This window comes from Nasonia vitripennis, chromosome 5 (assembly GCF_009193385.2).
Source record: "Nasonia vitripennis strain AsymCx chromosome 5, Nvit_psr_1.1, whole genome shotgun sequence".
Taxonomy (NCBI): Eukaryota; Metazoa; Arthropoda; class Insecta; order Hymenoptera; family Pteromalidae; genus Nasonia; species Nasonia vitripennis.
In genome coordinates, this window is record NC_045761.1 from 5504633 (window position 1) to 5527020 (window position 22388).

The 22388-nt window shown below is 42.2% G+C and overlaps 5 non-coding genes across 5 annotated transcripts; 2 read left to right on the top strand and 3 right to left on the bottom strand.

Annotated features, from left to right (window-relative positions):
• The first annotated feature begins 9718 nt into the window (after positions 1-9718).
• Positions 9719-9798, top strand: TRNAL-UAG. The gene has a single exon. It is a non-coding gene; the product is annotated as a tRNA-Leu (tRNA).
• Positions 9799-10761: 963 nt separating this feature from the next.
• Positions 10762-10833, bottom strand: TRNAQ-CUG. The gene has a single exon. It is a non-coding gene; the product is annotated as a tRNA-Gln (tRNA).
• A 966-nt stretch (positions 10834-11799) lies between these two features.
• TRNAA-UGC lies at positions 11800-11871 on the bottom strand. The gene has a single exon. It is a non-coding gene; the product is annotated as a tRNA-Ala (tRNA).
• A 446-nt stretch (positions 11872-12317) lies between these two features.
• Positions 12318-12389, top strand: TRNAA-UGC. The gene has a single exon. It is a non-coding gene; the product is annotated as a tRNA-Ala (tRNA).
• Positions 12390-19307: 6918 nt separating this feature from the next.
• On the bottom strand, positions 19308-19391 carry TRNAL-UAA. The gene has a single exon. It is a non-coding gene; the product is annotated as a tRNA-Leu (tRNA).
• Between the last annotated feature and the right edge of the window lie 2997 nt (positions 19392-22388).

A 22388-nucleotide genomic window follows, 5' to 3' on the forward strand; every position in this document is an offset into this window, starting at 1 on the left:
TTTTAAAGCATAAGCGGATATATTTAATGCTCCGCTCGCGAAATGGTAATTTGGCGCGAGCGCGTTAATTGCCGGGAGGCCATATCTCTCGATTTCGGTATGCTCAGTTCTACATCTTGCGCCCGTTAAAGTTAGCGTTTACGAGAGAAGAGGAGCGCTCGGCTGAGCGAATTTATAGATACACGAGAACGAGCCCAGGTCTTTCCTGTGTATACCAGGCAAGGATTAAAATCGTTAATTGTTATATCCGTGGAAGATTTGCGTTTGTAATTACCCCTGCGCGCTCGAGATATATATTGGGAATTAAAAACTTTTTAACGGGGTACTTCTGTCTGTTTGTTGTTGTCATCGTCTCGGCTTTGTTTTACTGCATATTGAGTTAGGAGGCGGCTCGGGAGGCGACATAGTCGGTATTATTCAATTCCATTTCACAATGAAGTAATTTTTCGAATCGTGCACATAGTATATTTGAAGTATAGAAGGTTATTCTTCTACATAAATGAAAGAAATGTTCCAAATGGTTCTGAATACCAAAGATTATAAGACCAAAAATAAAACCAACGCGCACTCACTGTAGAGCACAAGTGCACGCAAGTGACCTTCGAACGAGAGATCTTCATTAAAACCGTTGCGCTGCATAATATGAAGTCACGCCTCGAGAGCGATTTCGATTTTAGCCACCCTCGTCATTCTTCGGCACGTATGCGTGTATTTAGAGCTACTCGCGCGAGTGCGTATAATAAGCACTGATACAATTTTGGAGCGAATGACTCGGACTATTTTCCCTGTATAAGCTCAGTTATATTCTTGCTCTTAAGTTGAAAGTCATTTGCGTGCACTTGATGTGTGTCGAAATGGACTGTCTTAAGTCGTATAAGTATTAAGTCATTTTCAATTTATTTTATCTATGCCTACAACGTTAGACTGTGTGGTAATTTAAGATGGCTTGGTACCTTTCACAAAAGCGGTCATACAGAAGCCGAGTATTTCAGCAATTAAATTCTGCCCGAAATACAAAGAAACGGAAGAAGTCCGCGAAATATCCAACACGCCCTCCTTCTCCGGGTTCGTTTCATTCGCGTCATTCTTGTCGGAGTACAAAAAAAGATCCAGCCAATTCATGTGTTCTTTCATTTTTTCGAAGCCTTACTATGCCCATGTCCGAGGGGCCAGTGTGTTTTACGTTTTGCGAAGCCTACAAACGTATACGCATTCAATGGAAAACTCATGGTCGGAGAGTTTCAACAGACTTGTTTATGATTATTATGGGCAGATATTGCGTTACTCTCTTGTCATCGTGATTTTTTCACCGCTTATTAACCTTGCAAGCGCATTTATAAATAAATAAATTTAACGAACGTGAATTTGATTTTTAATACGGCATGCTCGAGGATTCTACTTTTGATTGAAATGCATTCGAAATCGCATCAGAGTACTGATGGAGCTTCAGGAAAGCGCGTACGTGACAATGATAGCAATAGAGGGAAAAGCGAGATTGCAATAAAGCTTTGCTCTCGAGAGTGACGAAAAATCGAGCCGATCGAGGATATAAAGAACCCGTAAAAAAGACGCGGGCATCCGTGAAAATGTCGAGCAAATTGCAGAAAGGGTGAGAGAGGAGAGAGAGAGAGAGAGAGAGAGAGAGAGAGAGAGAGAGAGAGAGAGAGAGAGAGAGAGAGAGAGAGAGAGAGAGAGAGAGAGAGAGAAAGAGACATGGAGAGAAAGAAATGGAAGGGCTCGCGACGCGGGTGGCGTGGCTTCTGATCGAATCGCAAAAAAACGCTGCTGAGTGCAGCGTAAAAACGCAGAGAGAGAAACTCATATAATCCACTTAGTCGAAAACTGCATTCGACTGCACGTAACTCGCTGTAATACGCATGGGTGCGCCAGATGCGACGGGTCGTCGGGGTCACGAAGCCGTGATGCACTCCTGTGCAGAAAATTCAGCTTTTTGCAAAGATGCACAATGCAGTTTTGTCGGTACAGTCCATTGCGAAACGTTTAATGTTTTACCCCTGTTATTTGCTGTCATTCACTGAAATTATTATGAATACCCATGATATTACGTATTCTGATCATGCTGCGAGGTGGTAAACTGAGTGAACTGAAGCCATACAGTAGAGTAAATATTTGTTCGCATATGTTTAAGTATTGCGTAAACTGTAATTTGTTCCCGTATGTCCGGTCTTAAAGAAACGTGAAGCGTGTTTCATTTCACCTGTTTGTTGATGTAAGAAAAGTCAGCAATTTATAAGTTCGGAACATTTTTATCATCAGATTTTAAAAACGGTGAATACGTGCGACGGTATAACGTCTTCTCTAAAGACAGCTGCAATTGCTGTCAAATTTGAGAAAAAATTTCGCCGAGCTCCCGGCATATTTTTAACTGCGACTGTACGTCTTATGCATCGTTAAGTCACGGGCAAAGAGTTGAGCCGCAAATGTATCTCCCGGCTCTGAGGTGTGGGCGCGAAAGGGCTCGTGGGGGGTCTTCGCTTTCGTCGTCTCTGGCACTGTTTCTCTGGCTGTACGTTCCACATGTCTTGCGCCATGTGCCAATGCAGGGCCGGGATTCCCCCGTTGTAAGCCTAGTTCTGCGCTGCTGGAATTCTTTCCGTTTTGTTTTAGGCTTGGCTTCCTTTTGTACCTTTATGCACTTGACTGTCGAGGGGGAGAAGCAACCTTTTGTCACTCGGTGAAATTAAATTTTATGCAGCGATGGTGCAACTCACTTGCATTACCCTGTATGAATCGTTTTGTTATTCCGCTGCAGGGGGATCGGATGTCTAGTTAAACTTAGCCCTGCTCGAAACTTTTGCATTAAACACGCGCGAACGACTCGTATTAAATATAGAATCCGCATGTATAATCGATACAAGAAGATTCATTGTGGCACACGAGTTCTTTCAATAAAATTCTCTTAAACTTTCGAAACATTTCGCAGTATCAATAGATCGTGTCAGCCGAGTTGTTCCGGAATGCCTCCAGCTGTCACGTCGCACGCACACGTATCTATACATGGAGAGCGTATCTCGTCACGCGCAACCTGCAGCGAAAATAGCAAGCGGGCGGGTATCAAACCGAAATTTCCTGAAGATCATCTAAGCCCGAGTCGTATTTACCCGGCGCGCGATTCTAATTTCACATTCAAACAGCGATCTATACCAGCCGTGAGCTTTTTCTCGCTAGGTATACACATGGCAGCAAAATTTTTATCGCGAGGCTGCACGAGAAATTGACAGCCGTCGCCCATATCCATCCCGAGTCGTGAGCGTAAAAAAATGTATATCTGTCTCTCCAGCCGCGGGTGTACACGCGCAACGCGTGACAGATGAATCCGGGCCTCGTATACGCCGATATGCATTATACACGCGCTATACACGAGGTCATCGATCGATCACGGGCTTGCCGGCGTGTGGATATTGGGATTACCGAATAGTACAGCGTGCTCTGCGTATGTCGAGATAAATGGAGTACGAGAGACCGTATCTCTGCGAAGCATTGAAAATATAAAGCGAGAAACGGCTAAAATGCATTGTTTTTGGAGATGGAATTCTTTTTTCAATATTGGCGATGAATAACTTTGCTTTTAAACTTTAATTTGGATGTACGAGCTCGTATTCAGAATTCCAATGAATACGAGATTAAAATTACCCCGAGCTTTAATATTCGATAAAAAGAAAGGAAATTGACAAGTATTGACCATTCACGAAATCCCATCAAGTAATGTCCTCAAACGCACGCGAAAATGAAATTACTCTCGGACAGATGAAAACGCTAATTGGAAAAAATGACTGTCCGAGCAATTTTCGATTTTTCATTGTTCGCAAATAAAAGTACCACACGCGGTGCGCGTGTACGCGAGTAATTAATTCCTAATCTAAAACGAGTCCAGGCCGTACATTGAATTTCGCGCTAGCGCTTTCTCTCCCGTGGAAATGAGCCTGCCGGGCTTGATTTATCATCGGTAATCTCGAGCCGCTGACTGCCATTAGCTGCGCAACAACGAGAGCTCCGTCATTGCGACAGATTGACCGAGCGAGAAAGCGAGATACACACGCGGTGGGGAAAATGTGTTTTTTTCGCGTCCCTGCGGCAATCCAATTGAAATCCGGCGCTCTGGTCTCGCTCGGAAAATTTGTCGAAAAATCGAGTCGCTGCGCGAAAATGAAATTAGAGGAGAAAACAGGGTTAGCCCCAATGATGCAGGTGATTCGTCGGGTAGAGGGATATACAGACCGAGGGTACGATGGGAAAGAGAGAGGAGGCTGTATACGCGCAGATGGAGGCCAGCGGAAAAAGCGAGGATCGCGCGGTCGGAATAGAGAGATATAAAGCGAGCCGAGAGCAGCGGATGTTATAATCGAGGGACTCGATGCTCGGTCTGCATGAGCGGGGAGCGAGAGAGAAAGAGAGAGGGCGAATTTTTTGGTTTTAAATTTCGGCCAAATTGGTCTCGCGGAATTACCCTCAATTACGAGGCTCGCGTAGTCATACACCCCAAAACTCGTCGACTGTGTTTGTGCTTCTTTGCTTCGCTGGTTACGCGTGCAGGATTGATGGGCTACGCGAGCCGAAAAATAATGTTAGCTTACGGACGGCTGTGCTGTTTATGAAATTTCACCCGGCGGTAGAAATTATTTTAAATGAAATATTAAATGTTGTAGATACACGTCTTCGTTGAATTACACCGATTTAAAAAATGTATGAACCGACAAGTCAATCTCAACGAGCGTTTACTTTTGCGTCACGCACTCGTCATAATATTGTTCTTCATCGATCGCCTCCCATTGTTTGGCTGGACCCTTAGATCTCCAAAACAAATATATCCCAATGCTGTATTCTATGTCTTGGCATTAATAACTCGCTCATAACCGTCAATCGTCCGGGCGCGCGGAAACTTGCGGAGAACAAAGGCGGAAGGGAAGGGGGACGTCGAATCCGCCCGAGGAATAGCGGGAACGCGTCACTCGAAAATTTAGACTAATCGCGAATCTAATGGAACGGACGATCATCGCCGGCTCTGGAGACCGGACAATAGAGGTGCAGAAACGGAGGCGCAGAAACGGAGGCGCCCGAGGCCTATTTGTATCGAAGATAGCGAGCTGACCCCGCTACCGCTGCAGCCTGCAGAAACGACACCATTCGCCCGAGATATACAGGCGGACTGGACTGCACTTCCTCAGTGCATCAATTGTCATTAAGCTGCATGATTATTGGGGAGCGACGGAGAACTAGAGAGAGGGGGAGCATCTGTCTCGTCGTTCAATCGACACGAGTTTCTGCTCTGCTCTGTACTCCCCGTTTCATTATCTCGGACGTTACGGCTGCGCGTACTGCACCTATTCCGATGTATTTCGACTCTCTCTCCCCTATATTATGCCGGTATCCTGTAGATCTGATGCAGACGCGATTGAAGTCGTTAGCTTTAGCTTTGTAGATTGCAATTATTTCCATGGAGTTATTTCGATCGAGATGAGCTCTTGACGGGAAACACATTTCACGCTGCTGAACGGCATAGCCGACATCTTTTGTAGATTCTAAATTGCATTAGATGTACCATTCGCGCACAGAACAAAATTTGGTTCGCTTATTTGTTATACCTGAGTATTATGATACAGTGCTATGATGCCATCAGAAATCTGTGATCCTACGGATGCCAACTAGAAAAAATAAACTTCCTCATTAAATAACCGTCGGGCGAATAAGGTAGAACGTTTCTTCCCGTAAAATTTGACAGTATCATATCCCCGCGGGGCTCTCACATGATATGCCTCTGTCGCGCACATAATACATATCTCCCGTCTCGCACTGACGATTATTGCAGCGGCGAGGACACATTATAAAATGAGAGAAAGGGGAGGATGCAGGCGGCACTGCTGCCGAATGGGCCGTACTCGCGTATATAATGATCGATGCTCGATACTCATTGAGAATTTCGTTAATGGCGGCCTGGGCGGGCTTATTGTAGCTCGAGCTCGTGCCATGAGATATGCCCCATGTCGTTCCGTGAATAGCGCACGAGAGAGAGCGAATATGCACCAGCGCTGCAAGCGCTCGCGAGCGAGAAAGACGGGAGGGAGAAGAGAGCGAGAGCTGGATACCCCTCGGCATTTCGCTAACGAGGTATTTCGTCCGTCACGGTTAGTGATTAACGAAAAGCGCGCTGCTGTATCCCGATTTCTCTCGGAATCCGATCACCTATTGCCCGAGCTCGGAAAATTAACGAAAAAGCTCTGCGGCCGTGCGCGTTCGTACAGCGAATCTGCATTGTTACTCTAGCAGTTTTGTTGCTCGTCCTTTATGCGGCCAGGCCTTTCATGCAGCCTCGATTAGCGGCTCTTTGTATTTTGCCCGGAAAACGGATTTTTCGTCAAACGAACTGCTCATTCCGCTTGAGTTGTGTATTAAACAGCAAGCATATAGTAGAATAAATTTTTATCATGCACATACTCCGGTATTTCACGAACAAACACTGCAGCGCTGCTTTCAAATTAGTGGGCAACGTACATTTTCACTTTTTTCATCACGATTGTCGCAATTTTTCGTCAGAAAAATTGCGAGGATTTTTTATTCTTTTTTTTCACGAACAAAAAGCGGTGTTTACTTTTATTTTACGTTAAAATGTAAAAACGTTGCCGTATTTGTCAAAACGTTATTATCATCAAGGAAAAAAAGACTAATAATGTTTGGATCCTCGACTTTTATATTTTAATCAATTCATACGCAACACGGTAAAATGTTTAACGTAGATTTAAATAATGGCGAGTACCTAATGCCGTCTTTTTTCGTACAAAACCAAAAGTTTATCGAGCATCAAAAACGCGGTTCGTTCATAAACGTTCTCCCAAATAATTAAAAAGTGGAAGAAGCATATTCTCATAAAGCTAAAATGCCCAGAAAATATTTTTTTTTCTCTTCCAACCGGAGGAAATAAGCAATGTTAAAGCCGAGGGCTAGCTAGACACTCGTAAAGAGAACCAACGAAGGATGACCAATCGCTTTTCTGCTCCATGATTATTTTGCCCAGGCGCGCGCTGCTTTCGTCCACTCATACCCATACATATACGCCTTGATAAAGCTGATGCACGTATACGTATGAGAGGACACACTGGAACACCTGTAAACGCAATACGTCACAGTCCATCCCTCGTGGTATTAGGTCCCGAGCGCACTTTGAGACACACCTGCCGGTCATTCCATTTCCTTGAAATGTCTGAACGGGAAAACTGCTGCGATGTTCCCCTGGGATGACATTAAAAGAGAAAACGAAGCTAGAGCTGAGAAAATGGAACAAAGGCAAAAAATATAATAAAGATTATGATATGGAGTCGGACGCGAAAGTGGAAAATGCGAGAGTATATGAGAAAAGAAAATGAAGAAGTTTACGAGAAAGCGAAATTAAAATATGGCGGGAGAAAACGTAGAAGTCGGTGAAAGTATGACTGAAGCTACATTATGGAAGAGGGTATACCGAATGAGAAGATAAGATATTTAAGGATAATTCGCTATAGATGAGACGGAAAAATAATTAGAAGAGGCAGGGGAAAAAGAAGCAAGTTTCCAGCGCGGAAGCAGGAATGTTTCAACATTAAATGGACCTAGTCGGATTAATAAGCCGCGTAACAGATTGCAAACATCGGTGGAGATGAAGAAATTAGAGGAGCTTGAACGAATGGAATCAACGAAAAGTCCACATGACTTGGGGAAAAATTATACCCGACCTTTGAAGGAGGGAGAAAAAGAGAGTTTCTTAATGGATAAAACAGAATAAGGAATGATCCATGCATAATTTTCTCGCTTTTGTGGATGAATCAACCCGCGTCGAAGCGTCCATAATAAATTCATCGGGCGAAATTGCCTTCCAGCAGTCGATGATAGTTCGCCAACCTCAAAGACTCCGGTAAATGCATGCCACCGTCATCCTAGGGAGTGATACGCACGTGGCGTAATTCGCGCGACGCAAGTCATCGGGATGATCCCTTGAGATGTGTTTCGTCATTCACCGTATCGGCAAACGTTGATGACAACTGGGGCTGGAAACGGCAGCGTGAATCGAAGTTATGCGCATCCGGATAGATGCTAAGCAGGTAGATGAAAAGGTCTCTCGTATATGCATTATCGACCCCTGGTGTGCACTTGAAGACAGTCTCGACGAGGGCTATTAGGCTACTGGGAGTGAGTTTGAGGTTAGGCGCTGATGTGGCTCTCTGTAAACTGGGGTAGGACGCACAATGAGCTTTGATCGATGGTAAGCAAGTGAGAGGGAGAGAGAGAGATAGATAGATGACGATGGCGAGTACGGGGATAATACCAGACTTTTTTCTTGCGCTAACCTGAGCATTGACGTGTGAGATTGATCTTTTCTTGCTCTCGTTTAAAAGTCTTTGGATGCTTTATTGTAGGGATGAATCTTTAATGCGATGGGTAATTAGATTAACTGTCGTGGGTTTAAAAACTTTTTAAATTAACGAGCATCTTATGCACAAGAGCGCCCTAAATCCGGTTTTAGGGTTTATTTACATATTGTTGTGAAAGGTTGAAAGATTATTCAAAACAGGTCAGGTAATTTGATTGCTATTAATTGAGATTACTGTCATTATAGATTTAAAAAAATATATTCATGAAAAATCAATATTTATTCGAGTAAAAAAATGTAAGAAGTGTTAAAGTCATGGCTAAGCGTAAATGTCTAAATATTAAAGAATTTCAACCCAAAAGCAATAAGTTTACAATAAATTATAACTTTTTTTCTTTACAATTATCGTTTTAACATACCTTAGTAGAATAAACAAAAATCAGCAAAGCATCACAAAAACTATCATAAAGATTGTCCTTATTTCACTAAAATCGCATAAATGAGGCCTGGTGTTTTTATTTTCAAATGCTTCATCCTGAAGAATATCTGTCAGATATCTACGAAAATTTATTGATCTGTCCGTGGCATTTGCGGATCCCCCACACAGTGCAAGCGTCAGTTTTATGTGCGTACCCTCGGGACACGATAAGGCAAAATATAAGAAAACTCTGTGAGTGTTATGGATCTGAATTTTTATATCGAAAGATCGTATCGCATGGCAATGCCAAGGAGAGCGAATAAAAGAAAGGTATGTAAAATCACTAGGGCGAAAAATGAAATTAAAATAAGAAGTGAGCTCTTAGCAGTTATGCTTTTGATAACAACCGGCTATATCGTTTTTAGTGGTATTTTTGCAATACTTATCAAGATAGGATGAATAACTCATTTCACGATTAATAAATCGCGCATTTTTTCGTAAATAACAAAGGATATCTTATTAAATAAATTTTAGGTAAATTATTTTAAGTAAATTCGTAATTAATTTTTTGTTTTCTATAGTTGAAAATATAAAATCATTTGACTTATACCAAAATTAACATTTGATATTAAGTGTGCAAATTAATTTGCAACGTATTATTGCTTTAACCATAATTCTAATAGCTTAAAATATATAAAATATGTAATCAATTGAATGAATAGAATTTATAATACTTGAAGCATTCAAGTTCCTGGCTATAACATTTATGCAAAAGTGTATGTTAGATAGATTTAGTTTATGATTCATCGTTTTCATAAAAAGAAACATTAATATACTTAAAAAGTTAAATTTTACTAATTATATTTTCGTAATAAATAGATTGCTGTAGTAAATATTGTTCGTTTGGCTTAAAACAGCCTCTAAATCGTCGTATCAAAGAAGGCAGCGTGGCCGAGCGGTCTAAGGCGCTGGTTTTAGGCACCAGTCCGAAAGGGCGTGGGTTCGAATCCCACCGCTGTCAAATTTTTTGTTTGCGGCAGAGACGTTAAACAAATAGCCAGATGTTCAATATGCAATAAAAAATTAGTTTGGTAATAAGATAACCATAAATAATTAGTTTTAATTAAAAAAATAATAAAACAATTTGTTCCTTTTGTTCTTTATAGATTAATTTGTCCTAAAGATTTTGAAATTTACTTAAAAGGTTTTGAATAATTTTTTGTTTAATAAAATAGTATATTGTGTACAAAGGTCGTAAAGTAGTCTTTTTTAGACCGAATGTGAAGTTTGCAGTATGAGTCAAAGCGAGCTAGAACCGGCCAAAAGCGTATGCGTTTGCAAGCCGAAGACGAGAAGCAAACATTTTTTTTCATAAATAATATATGAATAATACAAATATATAGAAATCAATGCTTTTTAAAAGTTTTTATTTTTAAATATTTTTTGTCCGCTTAATAGGGCAAAGTAGTCACTTTAGTCTCGATGCAGGTACAAAACACGCAAAATTCGTACTTATGTTACAGAAAGAATTATTTTTGAATATCTGAGAAAAGAAAGATTACTTAGTATGAGTGAATATTTTTATGTATGTTTACATTGATTTCCTTGGACTAAGGTTAAATTAAAAGTTAACCCCCATGAAATAAAGATTTATTAACTGTTAAGTCATATGCATTTATTCGTATGAGTAAAACAGCATGTACTTTCATAGTTAAAGAGCTGCGTTTGATGTAAATAAACTTCTTTTCCAAGTCTAGTTTAAATTATAAAAAAAAATTTTTCATCTAACTTTATGCACTTTTAAAAGCATAATACCATTAAAATATATTGGCTTTTCTTTATCTTATTTCTACCTATCTAGCTATCCATTCAGTTATGTAACTTCTCTTAGAACTTATTTGAAGCATTTGAGAACCTCTACGATTCGCCGTAAGCTATTTAGTTGTTCTTAGGGTGGAATAATTATGTAATCGAAGCAAAAGGAAGGTCCCACCGAGATTTGAACTCGGATCGCTGGATTCAGAGTCCAGAGTGCTGACCATTACACCATGGGACCTGCTTGGCAGGTAGTTTTTCTGAAACATTGATCTGCTACTACCCTACTACGAGCCAATTCGCCTGCTGCGCAAACATTTCTGCGCATGCTTACGAAACAGTTGTGCTGACGCACATGCACAGAAGTAGATTGCTCAAGCTTAGAGAGCTCTTCAATTTGAATTTGTATGCTAGTGTTTTAATATGATAAAACGTCGCTTTGTTTATTTATTTTTTAAATATTATAACTTAAAATTTTCTTTATATGAAAGTTTTGACTTTGTGTTTTAAACTCAAAGAGTATCAGATCCGTGGATTATTTTAGCTTAAGAAAAAGTATTTAGTAGATATTTATAGGCTTGATTTTTTTTAAACTAAAGTAAAAGTCTTAATTATTTATGGTATCGTTAGAGCATAACTATTGAATAGTAATAATAAAAAGTTCTTTATTTTTTGTTTAGATTTTAAATCTGATGACGAAGTTCTCCACAAATTAAATATATGCGAATCTTAAGGCTACTTTACATTATTTGCAGAAATATCTACTTTTATAGAAACGCCCTTTCCATTTGTTTTCATAAATATTATTTGACTGAACAAAAATAATTTCAATTTAAAAACTTAAGTAGTTTAGATATACTGTTTACTTTGCTAATACAATTTTTTTTGAGTATGCTATAAGCAAAAGCCAATGCGTTTTTATTATTATTCAAAAATAATTGTGAAATCGATACTCTAAAAGTAATAATATCACTACACAAAATTAACTTGCTACACTAATTTGGGAATAGCCAATTTACTAATATGTGTGGTAATTGTACTATGCTTTTAGAGTAGGTCTTACCGATTAACTACTATGAGTAGCAAATTTACAAAAAAATTTAAGTAAAGAGTATGCATGCTTTGCTTGATTTGCTCGTTGCCTAAGATAAATATTTGTTTTTAGTTTTGACTAGAATAGTTTTCACTTATACTCAATGCAAAAGATTGGAGATGCCGGGGATCGAACCCGGGGCCTTTCACATGCAAAGCGAACGCTCTACCACTGAGCTACATCCCCCCTATAATTAGATATGTAGTGCTGTAAATCCGGAAGTAAAAAACATGATAAACTACAATCTTATCTTTTACGGTATAATCATTACTTTTTTATATTTATAATTGAAAAACTTCTTACGAATGCAGGCTTAAAGTATTAGAAACGCATTCTGTCGGATCATTAATAATTGTCATTAATTATATTAAAAATGAAAAACTAAGTAAAAAATATAAAAAATTATAAGAAATACATTTGTAAATAAAATCGCGTTTTTAAATATTTTTTTAAAATTCGTATTAAACAGCTGACATCTTCTTGTGTACAATGTAACTTCAATATAGGGTGCTTAAATCATGCATAAATATTTTATTACATTTTTATAGTCATTAAATCATCTTTTTAGAATTAATTTTGTTGAAAACATCTCTCTAATTCTGAGTACAGCGATAATGGTTGTCCGAATGCGCGGGGATGTAGCTCAGTGGTAGAGCGTTCGCTTTGCATGTGAAAGGTCCCGGGTTCGATCCCCGGCATCTCCAATTTTTTTTTATTTACAAGGATAGCTTCAAAATATTTATTATTCATTGGTATACATAATTGCGTAATAACACAGCTTATATATATATCACTTTCTATGATTTAAACCAATTAAAAATGAGTAGCCTTATAATCTGTGTCATGTTATTTTTTTAAAGTTTTTGCTCTAAAAGCGTCCCTGATAAGAAAAAAGTTAGCTAATTGACGACGAAATTAGATTTTACATATATAAATGAGCATCAATATAATGATAATTATTAGAATTTCTTTGCCATTATTGAGCTAGGAAAACAACTGTTTCTAGTTGAATGTAAAATCTTATTTGGTCGACAAGCTCATTTGTTACTCGTCAATTTAAAAAAGCTGGAGGCGTGAAAAATCATGAGTGTCTTCAACGCGCAAGCAGGGAAATTACGAGGGGGAAAAGAGAAAGAGGGAGAGGCGCTGATGGGATGCAGATGAAGCTGGCGAAGTGAGATTGAATGGTAATAGTCTTCGATTCGTCATATGCAAAAGTTGCCCGTGAAAATATATATTCAAAGCCTATCTATCTCTTTCCTTCTCTGTCTGTTTATCGCTGACGCGCAAAAAGATGCTATCATTTGCAAATGCCGTCCTCGCTTCTGTCATCGGTGACGAGATTACTTGAATATGTGTACACGCAGACATGGGAACGAGTGCGTGTGCTGGTATCTAGTTGCTTGTTTTGTACTTCACAAGAGTGTGCACGTCGAGTATACCGAGAAGACTTTTTTTGTCTAGCGAACCCGCAATATTTTGGCGTATTAATCTTGCTGCTACACAATGCAAGGGACGCGTATAATATACCGTTGTGCGATCTTATGTATAGGAGGCTTCAATGATACGACTACGCCGGCGGTATTCACTTCGAACATTTATTTGATTATCCATGATAAAGCGAGCGTGACGTGATGAAACAATGATAAAGCATGAGCAATAATAATCAGGATTAGGCAGATCTCTTTCTTTTTCGTCGAAATAATATTTCAGATGTGCACGGAACAAGGGTTCCTTAAATTTGCCTCGATTTGGTAATTTTTCTTAAATCCTTATATGCGCTGATATGAAGTCTATCTTTGTTTGAGAATATATTGCTTGACATCAAAATGAATTATATCATCCTGACGTTAACTGATAAAAAGTTATTCTTGCACAATAATATTATGAAGAAAAATCGTTGCAAATAATAATAAATAATTGAATAAACTTAGATATTCAAATAAGAAAATCTCAAGCAAAATCACGTCGGCCACGTGATTTGCTTTTCCTATTTTCTCGCATATTATTGCTCGGGGGATATAGACGAGTGGCTGCTACCGCCGTCTGCCTCGACGCAGCGCTGCAGCCGCGCAGACACTAAAACTGCCGGAGATTTATGTAGAAAATCGTAAATTCGTCTCGCGCCTCAAAATCTAATAGAGTCGCGGGTGTCAGCGTTGAAGCTGCGGTATTCGGCAGTGGCGCGTGATTCAAGAGCCGGCAAGAAAGACGGGCCGTATAATAAAGAGGCATGCGAAAGTGCGAAAAAACATGTCCTCTCCTCTCCCCTGTCAGTCGAGCGTTATAATATTCTGTCCAGCTAAGAACGAAAGAGACTTTATTTCGTCGGACTCTCGCCGGAGAGGCGAAAGTACGTGTAAGCGATATAAAAATCTGGGACGTATATCCAGTTCTGACCAGGGAATCCAGGAGAAGGAGGGTCAGCAGTGGAGCGTGTGACCATTTTCTACGCGCTGATGTCGTGTCCTCGCGCGTCGCATGAGAATTTTATTTACGAATATATTTCAAGATTGTAGAGCGGGCGATCCTTATTTGCACCCCCGCGCGCGCACTGGACGAGTTATATGACGCGAACGGAATTTCCAAGCTCTCAAAGGAAGCCGACTCCGCGACGATCTTGCCTCGCTATACGCTTTCTATATACTTCGCGCTTCTTCGACAACGAAATGCTTCGAGAGCTTCTTTTCGAAGTAAACTCTCTTGAGAGAGTTATTTTAATGAAGTTGACTCACGAAATTGTTTGATGCGAAATCCTCAAGATATAGATAGTATGTTTCTAATTTAATTTCTCTGAAGAAGGGGGCGTGAGAGGGTACAAGAATCCCGCCAATCCAGAAATATTCAAAAATTCTTAATCAGGTCAATTTATAAAAATATCTCGATCTTAAACTTAATTTTAAAGAACAAACGAGTTCAACAAAATACTCAACTTATATTGAAAATACCTTCGTCGCAGAGAGCCCAATTACGCGTTATTTAATCAGCACTTAAGCGCGTCGTCGGTACCGAGCCCGCGTTGAGAGTCGTGATTAAAAAAGCCGATCAATTATTAACGCGGGGATCGCCGGCTTGATAAGTCCGAGCAGAAATCCTTGGAAAAATGTTGACAATATAAGCGCGGGGATCGGGCATAAGCATAATTACCGCTGGGAAGGAAATATTCTTTGTGCAGCCGGCGTGGAGGGCGCGTTGTCGTCGTCGTCCTCCGTCCTCGTCGGGAGGAGTGAGAAGAAAAGAACGGAGTCGGGAAGATCGGCCGCGTGAAAGGTTGGCTCCAGGACAGCTTTTCTTTCCGGGTCCTCCCGGCAATCGTAAATGTTTAATATCGTGATTAAAGGCATAGCGTTGACGCCTCGTTATTATTTCAGTCTGAGGGCGATCTCTTCTAGCTCTCTCCCCTGCTATGTTCGTTTGCGTTTCTTTTCTTTCGGATTCTTCAAATTGTTCATTCTCGATCTCACGATGGAGCAACTTAAAGCGAATCCTCCTCGAAAATCAGCCTTTTCGCGCGCGCCCGCTAGCCAAAATATTGTGTACACAGGGACGGTGACAAAAGACGCGACGAGAAGAAAGGCGGCTGCGGATGCCACAGCGGGCAGAATTCGCACAAACAGCTGCGAAAGTTACACTCCCGTCTGCGGTTCTCGAGCCATTGTCTGCGGCTGCTTCCATCCGATGGATATCTGGGCGTTGTCTTCAATTCCGTTGCTGCACTTTTGGCCGCGAAAAATCGCGCGCGCATCACTCCTAGAGCGCGAGGGACGCGGCTCCGTGCGGCATTGTGTCGTCGAAAAAACTGCGCTTCGCGAGCGAAACGCCCGGAGGGGGACGAGAGAATAAAGAATGAGGGCGCGCGAGGGCAGAGGTACCGGGCCGAGATTTTGTTTACCATCATTTGTTTAACGAGGAAATCGGGAGAACAAAAACGCGAGAGAGGAGTAGTATAGCTGTCGGTGGCAGAGTCGAGAGAAGAGGAGCGTTTGTCAAAGAAGGCAATTTTTTAAAAATTCTGCGCGCTTCCGCGGGAGTCGAGCGCGGAGGACGAGGAAAGGGTTGCTCTTGCGCATTACTTTAGCAGAATGAGCGAGTTGGTTATTAAGAGGGCTTGCCTGGAGAACGCAGTTTTCTCCTTCCTTTTTTATTCGCGAAACAATAAACGAACTCTCCGATGGTGTTCGAGAGCCTTGACATTTTCAAGACAATAGCGAGAACACGAATGTGAAATCACGTTCGCAGCTGTTACGCATTACGATTTAGGCGTATTAATCACAAGAATAGGCCATGCACAAGAGCAACCTGTTATCCAACCGAAGGGCGCAAAGCTAATACGCTTTGATCGATCACTCCGCGCTCCCTTGTTATCTTTTCCAAAAAGCCGAGAAAAAAATACATTCCCATAATAAGCGTAATAACCCCCGTTAGAGCAATAAAGAAATTCCCGGCCTCAGAGCAAACACCGAGCTGCACTTGACCCGCTCTTTCTCGAGCTAACGAGAAATCGCCCCTGTGTCTATTCTATCAATCAGGCTTCCTTTTTATTATTTATCCCCTGTATTGCAACACAGCGCACCACCACCTCGGAGTAATCCGGCGAGCGGGCGCGCCCGTATTAGAGCCGCCTGTATAAGTGCCGTCGCGTCTGACTCTGGCACGTAGCGAAAAAGGGCGGACAGATATCCGTGAAATGGGGCCATTTTTCCGTCTGTTGACACTGCAGCGAGCGGGCAAGATCTGACGACGTTATATCGATACGCGACACGCGAGTCGCCGGACAACGTGTCTCTACTCTTATGTGTGCGCAACTCCTCTTCGTTTGTTTCGCCTCTGCGGCTATTTGTCATCCATTGTCTGACAACGACGCAGTGCGCTGTACGTTTGCAGGCTCTATCTCTCGAGGTCTCCGCCGCGAGGCAGCGGCGACGGCTCCCGAATCGTTATTTATGGTTTCGCGAGCTGCTGATTAATTTCCCGGCGAGTCTGTCGGATTTTTAAACCTATTCTTTCTGGAACGTGCGTTATCGCTCCATGTGTGTGCGCGCACGTTACTGCATGTCAGAGGAAGCTAATGCAAGTTGTGGTCTAGGGAGTCGCAGATACAAACAATGACAAACCATTGGGTATCCTTTTCGTTATGGTATAAATTGCACATGTTCTGCACTCGAAAAGTCGCGCGTTCTGAGATTATACATTGTGTATGCTAATGCCTTCACTCCGAGACAGCTCTGACTACGTGAAAACAGCTCCTAATTCTCTTTCCCTTCTCGCGAGCGCGCGTGCGAACTTTTGCCTTTTTCGCTTCTCCTTACAAATCTCCGCGGCTGACAGTCGCAAATCTCTCACCCCCTCACGAGCTGAATCGAGGGCGAATTCGGGGTGCGAATTTGCCCGGTAACTCGATATACCTCCGTTCCGCGAAACTGCGGAAAATGTGGCTCTCCTTGCGCGGGGCTTGACGTGATTTCCATGGTGCCTCGGACGCCCGCTTTATACCCCAGAAAATCGCATTTGCGGCTGCGACTCACGACGTAGTGCCGTAAAATCGCGTTACGCTCTGCGCCACTTGAGAATATTAAATTCTCCGGCTTTGTGTCTTTCTTTCTCTGTCTATCTTCACGGCCTGTAGGTGTAGCTATCGCTTAGAGCGAAATGCAATTTGGATCGGGAGAGAGGTGTAGTACAAGGGCTGAGCAACGATCCGGGATTGCGATCTGATGTAAGCCGCGGCGGCTTTGGAGAGGTGAGAAGTTGCGCGAAAAGTATTATATAAGGGCGTGTAATTGGCGTATAATTGCTTTTAGAATATCGCGGCATTTTCGCATTAGCTAGGGTTTAGCGTACTTTCCGGCAACGTGATTTTACAATAGGCCTCCTTCAGAGATATCTATTGATTTCTTTAACAGTTTTGGATGGTAGTAGGCACAATACCCTAATTGCTCCTCGCAATGGAAGAATCCAAATCAAGTGTTAAACCAAACGTAACCGGCGCAAAATCATAACTTCAAAAAGAATGAAATCGGTAAAGAAAAAGCGTTAAACCCTATTCTATCAGCAAGCAGTAATTTAATAAACGCAAATCCCCTAATAGAAAGAAAATCGAGTGGCCTTTTGTCCGTCTCTCCTTGAGCGTAAATCTTTGCAGGGCTGCTCGCACGTATCGCGTGTCTCTTTCTCGCACCCCAATGCGACCCTTGCCGTATACACATAGGTGCCCACATACACATCCAAACGGAAGAAACGAGAGCACGAGCGCCGAATCGCCCCTCGATTCTTGCACCATGCGTCTGTTTCTCTCTCGATGCCCATTGTCGCCTGTCTCGCCTTTATACAGCGCGTAATGTGTAAAACAGACGTATAAATACATATATAGACACACGCGCGTCATTTCGACTCCCAGAAGTACGGCGCGCGATTCGAGTTTCTCTCGCCTCCTGACGACCTCGTCATACTTGCTCGCCCTGTGTATAGGTATACACGCGTTGACGAACTGTCGCTCGGGCAGTGATGTGGCGGAGAGACAGTCATTACACGCGGAGCCAACTCGACCTCGCGCATCGCGGTAACGTGAGAATGACAACAGATGCGTCGGAATGAAATTATACCGGGGCCGTTCCTTTTCGTTGAAATTGTTGTGACGGGCGTTGCAAGCCCTCGCTCCCGTAGGTGCACACATCACTCTGTACACTTTGGAAAGATCTTCTCACTTTTGAGCCGCACGACCCCTTCTTCTCGCTCTTCGGCCACACGACACCTTCTTCTCGCATCCCTTTTATTTTTCAAGCCGGAGGTCTTTTGGGAAAAGGGCTTCCCTTTCTCTGTTGCTCGCCTTTATTTCCCCGTGCAGCGGAGAGAGCGGCTCGTTGACGCAATCCCATTATTACCGGGCTATCGCCTTTTCTTCGCTCTCTACTCGCGATTGTCGCGAAACAATTGGCGTGAACTGCGAGTACACAGAGCGACAGCCAAGGATCTAGAGGGTGCGAAGCGAGCGCTCGGTTTTTTGTTCGGCTGCTGAGATTTTTCAACGATTCGCATCGTTGATTTTGTGAAATGCGAGCTTCAAGAGGTCTCGAGAACGCGCGAATACTTGCAACTTAAATGCTGCCATTGCTTCGAGGTACGAGAATGAATAGGGGTTGTGCAAATATTGTTTAATTGTGAATACGCGTCGCGGTATTATTTAATTGTATTCTATTCTTGTATATGCATTAACAAATAATAAATATTTTATCAATGGATATTAGTTTATAATAAAAATTGCTGCACGTGATTAGATATAGAATTATTGATTTTTAATTTATTGCAAATAGTTTTGTAATATTGATAAGATCCATACAAACCAACAAAAAAAGACGGTTCTATCTTTGTCTTTGAAATATAAGATAAATATCTTAGCTCCATATTCAATTAGACATGGATGTACAGCTGTGTGGCAGTCGTACAGGGGCCAGGTCATGCGCAGAATCTAATAGACAAATGTTCCCCTCATCAATCAACCTCGCATATTTAGGTCGACCGTGAAGCTAGTGCAAAAAGAACAAGCAAAGTCAAATTTTCTTACAGATTTCAAATCAGCCCGATACCTTACTGTGGGATAAATTGTAATTCAAAAACAAAAAGTTTGCTAAGTGTGGGGTTCGAACCCACGCTCCCAGACGGGAACCAGAACTTAAGTCTGGCGCCTTAGACCGCTCGGCCAACCTAGCTTCTATTTTGCTCGCCAATAAAATTCGCATATCAATCTAGCGCCAACCCTTTACCCCACGTGGTTATTGATTTTCCCCTGAATTTACTAGAAAATGAGGTTATTCCCTCATTTGCTTAATACACAGTGTGGCGCAGTGATTTCCAGGATGATTGAAGCCAATGAACGTTTTTAGACTGAATTTCCGTTTGTTTATTCATTAATTTAACATTCTAAAGATTTTTTTCATTTCGAACAACTTGTGTAATTGAACAATGTTAACTATTATTGCGCAATCATTGTGAAAACAGCAGTAAAAATGAATTGGATATAGGGTATAATCTACTTTACCGATGCGACGCGTTTGCGATCAATAAAATACAGGAGGGTAGGACGCGGTATAGAAACATACACGTATACTTCGTTCTTTGTCATGAAAACGTTTCGAAACAGTGATGTTGTGTTACACTTTCAAGTACAATGAATAGATGATGATTACTTAAAATTCGGGGGTTTGTTGACAGTATTCGATTGCTCGTGCTTTAAGAACATTTGTAAACTGTACTATGCATAAATAACAGTCCAACGGGTAAAATAATAATATCATTGGTAATTTGCGTTATCGTCAAAGATTCAATAATCACCGCTCGGCTCGCTATACGTCTTTAATGCGCGCTGTATACAGGTGGTCACGTGCCTCAATTACTAAATCGATAATCCACAGCAAGCTCATGGCGCGTACAATCGTGCGCGCCGGCGTATAGGTGCGTTCTAACGTTTAGCGCTTTAATTTCAATAAAGCGCATATAATTAATCAGGCAGCTATGCAGCGAGATCGCCGCGCTCCGATACACCGCCGCATATCGTGCCGCGATGTAAAGCACACAATAGGCCCGTAAGTGGCGTAAGCACGAGGTTAATGACGGCGCGGACCAAACAGCCCGTGTTTAAAATCAATCAGTCTTGAATATAAGAGGCGCGATAAAGTCAGGAACAATGTCGCGCGCTCGCGCATCGAGAGCAACGCGGTGTTATTAAGTGCGTCTACGCATACCTGCGGAGCACGCAGAGCGCGTGAATGTAAAATGCTCGCTTATCTAGACACGCGCGCTCGCCTTTAATGTTCTGTATATGCTACGATGGTTGCGCTAGATTGAAGGGTGTTTGTATAGAGCGTTAGAGATATTTCTTCCTTATTTGCGTTCGTATGAAATCGACGTTAATGCGACTTTGTGAGCTAATACTTTATAATACTTTATCGTCAAATAGAATCGTATTATATAAACTATCCGGTAAAGACGTAACATGTCAAATCTTGAATTTCGCTTTATTTACAAACGGTGGATGAAGCGATTGTCGGTCGTCAGTTTATTTTTTCCATCTATTGAAGTACGGACTGCGTATCTAAATCAAACACGTACAGCTTCGCAGCTAAATTACAGCCGGGCGACAATCTTAATGTCAGCCAACGCCGGATCGAGCTCGCTCATATTTGAACTGGATTACACGGCGGCAACACGGGTAAGCGACGCCCCGCACACTATCGCTTGTAATCGCGCGTCGCGCTAATTTGTGTGTCTCCGTCGGACACGCGTCTGGTATTGATACACGCGCGACTCGACTCATTACGGGCTACGATTTTTTCCCCCTCGTCCTGCGCGGTGTGTGTGTGCTTTATATACCGGCGTTTTTACTCTCGCGCACTTGCTTATTTGCTTGTGGCCGAGTTCAAGGGAGTTTTCGTTTGTCATTCATTGCTGCGTCGATGGCAGGCTGAATCGTGCAATAAGAAATAAGTGCCCGTAATGGCTAGTGCTGCAGTGTGCCGGTGTATGTACCTACATGCTAGAACGCGATCGCCATGCAAAGTATAATAAGCGCGGCATCGATGCAATTTCGATTTTTATCCATGCTGTTCTCGCTCTGTGTCTCTCCTATACCTTTGCAAAGGATAATTATGAATAGATTGATCTCTCGAAACACGTCATGGAAAATAATGGCTAAGTGTACATAGTAAATTATGAATGAGATTCTTTCGGTTCGAAAGCGTAAAAAATGCTTCTTCTCAATAGCGATAAAAAGACACTCTCCAGGTATAGAGCAATAAAAGCGCGATTAGTCGTCAGCAGCGTTGATGCGGCGATCGCGTGTCACGATGCAGATTCTCCTCTCGTATGCTCGCCACTTCTATAACTACATTGCGCTTGCGGCGAAAGTTACACCGCACGCAGCGATGCGATGTCATTACGGCGCAATCCTTCGCCGTCACATATCGTGTGTATATGTATAGGTATAACTGCTCTCGAGGACGCCGAGCTTTTACCGCGAAGCATTAAGACTTTTTGCATTCGCCGACCGTATGTCCTTCGCAGAAGCGATCGTGTGGAGGTGATTGACAGTTATTTCTTTTCATAAAAGAAGGAAAGGATATAATGGCTGGGGATTTTCTGACTCTAAAACGTTAGACGTTCTTTGTCTGCTTTTCGGGATGTTTATCAGTCGGATATTTTTTAAAACTAAGAATCGCGCACGTGAAATTCTCTGCAATACTGCTCGATTTTCACACTCGACTATCTTGGACCCCTCGAGGGAACAGCCGTCTCGGAACAAATGTCTTCGCATTAAGAGCAAAATAATTTCTCGGCGAATAACGAACGAAATGACGCGTGGTGCAATGTCCTTTTGTTAATTCCTCAAGAAAAGCTCTACTGCGTAACAAGCTTAATGGCACAAGGACGAAACTTCGGGAAAGACTGTATGGAGGAACCGCGATGAATGGTTTCCGTTTCCGCTGGCACTCTCTTCGCGCGCTATAACGTCCGGGCCGAAACGTATAATTCGATCTATAATCGCCACGTCGTCGACGTCGCTGGCTGAAAAGGACGACGAACTTTCTCGGCTGGCGCGAGTTCATGCAGCACTGCGGGGTTATTTATGTCGAGAGCCGGGAAGTTCCGCGAAGCTTAATTGCAGATCCCCGCTAGATGTCGATTCTATAGATTCGTAACAGTTCCATGGG